Source organism: Rana temporaria, chromosome 2 (genome assembly GCF_905171775.1).
Source record: "Rana temporaria chromosome 2, aRanTem1.1, whole genome shotgun sequence".
Classification (NCBI taxonomy): Eukaryota; Metazoa; Chordata; class Amphibia; order Anura; family Ranidae; genus Rana; species Rana temporaria.
The window spans coordinates 96,804,709-96,810,722 of record NC_053490.1 but is presented as its reverse complement, the minus strand read 5'-3'; positions in this window follow the sequence as shown (position 1 = coordinate 96,810,722).

The window sequence follows — 6,014 nt, the reverse complement described above, 5'->3', positions numbered from 1 at the left end:
GTTCCATTGTTGGGGCACACTGGAAATATTAACCCCAAAAGACCCAAATATAGAACAAAACTGCCAATAAATTTTTTTTACGTTTTTTTTTTTTTTTTTTTTTTTTTTTTTAGATGTTGTAGGAGGCCTCCTAATAGAGAAATTGATGGGTTTTAACATTTTAGAGCATTTTTAGGCGAATGTTGTCATTTTGCAACATTTGGTAGCAGAATTTTCGATAATTTTTACTCTTACTGTCAGAACAAATTGTAGAGACCAACAAAGGGTTTATTTGAAGGGCATTCTGCTTATCAAGTCTTTCAACAGTAGCCTATATATCTATACACGATCACAAAATAATTATACAAGTCATAGTTTTATTATAATTATTAATAACACAATATGTTCAAACTTTTTACAAAACCTACTGCATTGAATGAAAACTTTGACATTTGTTATGTTTATCTATGTGTATAGTCATGCTCCGTTATGATGGTCCCAAAGGCAGTTCCTATCCTCTGAGAAGCAGAGGCGGACATTGCACTTGCTGCAAAGTGTAGTGGTATATCATTTACCACATTGTCTGCAGCGCCCTCTACATATTTTTATAGAGAAATGTCCATACACGTCCTTGCAAATGTCTTTTGGTGGATGTACAGTTGACCTTTTTGCCTGGAGTTCCATTTGAAGGACTCCCCTTTTCTGTGGATGGTCTCTTCCTATCAATTTAAGGGGCTATGTCTGCTGAATTGGGCTCCTATGGATTAAACCCAGTCGCCCTCTTTAGTTTTATGACAGTTGTGCTGACTAGAATGAAAGAGGATGCTAACTTGGCTTGAAACCACTTCCTGTTTTAGAATCTTTTTCTTGGGAGCATTAATTGCAGTCCCATTTGTACTGAAGCCATGCCTTGATCACAGCTATGATAATGGTGTGCCAGAAGATGTAAATGTAGCCGAGGTGGCATTTCAAAGGAAACTTTTATATTTTGCTGCAAATATATCCCAACGTATCCACACTGCCCATGAATTTGTTATAGACACTCAAAATGTAAGGCCTCTCAACGGCAGCATATCTTTTGGTGGCTTTGTCAAAAAAATTATTCCTTAATTTAAACTTTTAAAATTTCAAGTAAAAAAACCCTTATGATCTAATCTCAAACTGGTATTGTGAATTATCAAACAGTATTTCTATGGCTTTTTTTTTTTTTTTTACCAGATGGAACAGGTGAAAACTGCAAGGTGCCTAGGCAAATTTTGCTACTCCTTCAACCCAAAGTTGTAAAATTACAACATCGACATAAGTTCAAAATCTAATCTGATCAATGCACTCAACAATACTGTGATATATGCCTGATCTAGACATGTTATTAATCCCAGAAAAAATTTCGGGCAGTTTTACGTATTTTAATCTTCCTTTATCAAGTCCAGTTGTTTGCCTCAAGGCAAGTTCATAGGTTGACTGACTTCATGTCCGGATAAACAGGCCTATTTACATATTTTACCACCCAATGAAAATTTGGTCTTTAGGTGAACAAAAAAAATGCTGGTTAATTTTAGTAGAGTTAAAACTGATGATATAATATTACAGCCTTATAGGGTTATAGCTGTTAGCCGGCAGAACTTTTAACATGGTAGTAAACTCCACTTTATGACTTACCTACATGTAAGCCTATAATAAGGCTCACCTGTAGGTGCAGTGAATATCTCCTAAACATGTAGTGTTTAGGAGATGTTCACATTTGTTGCTACTGTCGATGTCATCGCCACAGGCGCACTGTGCTCCGCCAGTGTAATGCATACTACAACATTATGATTTGGGGCCCAAATTGTCTTTTTTTTTTTTGTTTTTATATTCTAAACTTTACCGGTTTTAGCATTTATGCTAGGTTCACATTGGAGAATGCAGCGGCTCACAGCAGGAGTCCGGTGTGTCTCCATTCACCGTTTCATGTCTGATTTCAGCACACATTTTTGGCTGAATTCAGGCCTAAAAATGGATCAAAAGGCGCTTAGGACTCCTGTGCAATTTGCACCCGAGTTGCTGCAGAGGTGTGTGAACCGTTTTTTCCTGGTTCATACAGATGAAAATTCAATACAGATTAGCTCCAATCTGAAAGGCATAGATTCACTTTGGGGGTTATTTACGAAAGGCAAAGTGCGCTTGAAATTGCACTGAAAGTGTACTTGGAAGTGCAGTCGCTGTATATCTGAGGGGTGGATCTGCAATGAGGGGAAGCTCTGATTGTATCATTCAATCATGTGCAAGCTAAAATGGATCTACAGCGACTGCACTTCCAAGTGCAATTTCAGGTGCAGTTTGCACTTGTAGTGCAAAGTGGATTTGCCTTTAGTAAATGACCCCCATTGTTTGCTATCCATTCACATCTATGCGGTGCGAGTCTGATCCGGTTTAAAAAAAGGGTCCTGTGCGGGTTAAAAGTGGATTCAGTGAATTTTATTTTATCACCAGCCATGCCAAATTGCATCAGTCTGAACTGAGACTTAAAAGTCTCTGTTGGTTACAGTTGGAAATCTGTGTAGAAGCCAAACACCAAGTCAAGGGTTTTCTTCATGGTTGGTTTCTACTATGATCCAAGAAGGTGCCAAAATTATAATGTATGCAACAATTACTAGGGAACATTTAACTAAAGATCACCCCATATAAGTGACACACAAGAGCTCTATCAAATACAAGACAACTGAAACCCCTTGTGTATGAACATTGTACAAACACAGCAGAAAAAGAAAGTGTGGCAAAGTGTCAAGATGATATGTCTTAAATTTCGAATTCCAGGCTGTGACAAAACCTGGGTGTCAACAGTGTGACCGCAGAATTTGGTAATTACTGTGTTTCTATATCTAAGGATAAAGAGGATTCCAACAGTTCTTTAGGTTGAAGCTACAGTGGTACCTTGGATTACGAGCATATTCTGTTTCAGAAGAATACTTGTAATCCAAAGCACTTGTTTATCAAAGCAAGTTTCCCCATAGGAATTAATGGAAACTCAGGTAATTCGCTCCACAGCCACTGCTTGTCTATGCAGTAACACACGTGGCCAGAGGTGGGGAGGAGAGGGAGACACTTGGGAACGGAGTGTTTCCGAGTGTCTACAAGTGTCACCTGCACCTCTGGCCAAATGCGGTACTGCACACCCCAGAGGTTTGAATCCTACTTGTTTTGCGCGACAATGCTTGCAGACCGCAAAAAAACGGCTTGTATTGTGAAATGCTTGTAAACCACGTTACTCGCAATCTGAGGTTTTACTGTATTTTAACTATTTAGCATTTCTGGGGACTTTTGACCACCAGAGTTTAGATTTAAACAAAATTACATAGGAAACACCCGTACTGTGTTATGTGCATTTTATCTGAAGCAACTGTAATTTGCTGGCATTCTACAGTGTTAAGTACTTTCCCTACTAAAGAACATCTAAGTAAGGCTGCTTTCACACTGAGCAGCACCAGGCGTCGGCGCTAAAGCAGCATTATTTTTAGCGGCGCTTTACTGTATTTTTTGCATCGCTTTTCGGCCGCTAGTGGGGTGCCCTTAACCCCTGCTAGTGGCCAAAAAAAGGGTTAAAAGCACCGCTGCCCATTGATTTCAATGGGTAGGGGCGCTTTAAGAGCGGTGTATACACCACTCCTACAGCGCCTCAAAGATGCGACTAGCAGGACTTTTTTAGCATCCTGCCAGTGCACTGTTAATACAGTGCATCCGGAAAGTATTAAGCGTTTCACATTTTATGTTACAGCCTTATTCAAAAATGGATTTATTATTTTCATTAATATTCTACAAATACCCCAAAATTACAACGTGAAAGAAGTTTGTTTGAAATCTTTGCAAATTTATTAAAAAATTAAAAAAATCACGTGTGCGTTAAGTATTTTACAGCCTTTGCTCAATACTTTGTTGAAGCACCTTTGGCACCAATTACAGCCTCAAGTCTTTTTGAGTATGATGCTACAAGCTTGGCACACCTATTTTTGGGCAGTTTCTCCCATTGCAGGACCTCTCAAGATCCATCAGCTTGGATGGGAGGCGTCGGTGCACAACCATTTTCAGGTCTCTCCTGAGATGTTTAATCGGTATCAAGTCTGGTCTCTGGCTGGGCCACTCAAGGACATTTACAGAGTTGTCCCGTAGCCACTCCTTTGTTATCTTGGCTGTAGGCTTAGGTTTCTTGGGAGTTATTTACGAAGGACAAATCCACTTTGCACTACAAGTGCACTTGCTGTAGATCTGAGGGGAAGATCTGCTGATTTTATCATCCAATCATGTGCAAGCTAAAATGCTGTTTTTTTATTTTCCTTGCATGTCTCCCTTAGATCTACAGTGACTGAACTTCCAAGTGCACTTGTAGTGCAAAGTGGATTTGCCTTTCATAAATAACCCCCTTTGTACAGATAATGGAGGCCACTGTGCTCATTGGACCTTCAGTGCTGCATACATTTTTCTGTACCCTTCTCTAGATCTGTGCCTCGATACAATCCTGTCTCCGAGTTCTACATACAACTCATTGGACTTCATGATTTGGTTTGTGCTCTAAAATGCACTGTGCTATGCAGATGTTAACTGTGGGACCTTATATAGACAGGTGTGTGCCTTTCCAAATCATGTTCAATCAACTGAGTTTACCACAGGTGGACTCCAAACCAGATGCACCTGAGCTCAATTTTGAGTGTCATGGCAAATGCTGTGACTACTTATGTACATGTTATTTTTTTGATAAATGTGCAAAGATTTCAAACAAACTTCTTTCACATTGTCATTATGAGGTATTGGATGTGGGGTGTATTTTCGCACCAAATGTGAAAAGTAAATTTATTAAATCACCATATGAAATAAATAACTACTTAGAATATCAAGCTGCTCCTCTGAATCAAAATATAAAGTGATATATTGTGCAATTGGATATAGGTATAAAAGAGGGCGCTAATGTGAGTGATCCTACCAATTAGGACACCCTCACTGGGAGGATCCTAATAGTATAAAATGTAATTGCTAAACAATAAAATAAACGCTCAATAAGTGACAACATTAACTACATCTCTTGAGAAGATGTCATGAGAGTGCACACAAAGTCCAAATTAGGACAAATAAAATATAAAAAGCTAATAGACTCCACAAGCAAAGTCCAAAAGGTTGTGCAAAGTGAATACGATTAGAATATGCAACAAAAGAAAAAAGTAGAAAAGTGTAAAAAAGTGTCTCTTGATTGCCACAGTGATTAACCAGTTCCCGACCCGCTCATGTACATATACGTCAGCAGAATGGCACGGACAGGCACATCAACGTACCTGTACGTGCCCTGCTTGACGGGGGTCCGATCGGGACCCCCCCCCCCGGTACATGGCGCGGGTCGGTAATCTTCAGGAGCGATCCGGGATGCGGGGGCGGCGGTTCGTTTTTGTCCGCCCCCTCCGGATCGCTCCCCAGCCAATCAGCTTCCTCCCCCGCCCTCCTCTGCCTGCATTGTAAACACAGGCAGAGGAGGAAGTGATGTCACCGCTCCTCCCGCCGGTATATTCGTCCGGCGGAGGAGCGGAGACATCACACAGTGAGTACACAAGCACTACACTGACACACAGACACATAGGCTTACGATCCCCCCCCCCCGGTCACCCCCCGATCACCCCCACCAGCCCCCCCCTGTCACACTGTCACTAAATTGCAGTGATCATTTACTGATCACTGCATTTAGTTTCAGTGTGACAGGCAGTTAGTGTCAGGCAGTTGTTAGGTCCAGGATAGCCCCCCCCCCAATAAAGGTTTTAACCCCTTGATCACCCCCTAGTTAACCCTTTCACCCCCCTTTTGCCAGCGTCACTAAGCGATCGTTTTTCTGATCGCTGTATTAGTGTCGCTCGTGCCACTAGGTAGCTAGTTATTTTTTGAGGTTCGCCCGCCAGGTTTTTATAGCGTTAGGTACCCCCATACATTTTCTAATAAAGGTTTTAACCCCTGATTGCCCCTAGAGTTAACCCTTTCACCCCCCTATTGCCAGCGTCACTAAGCGATCGTTTTTCTGATCG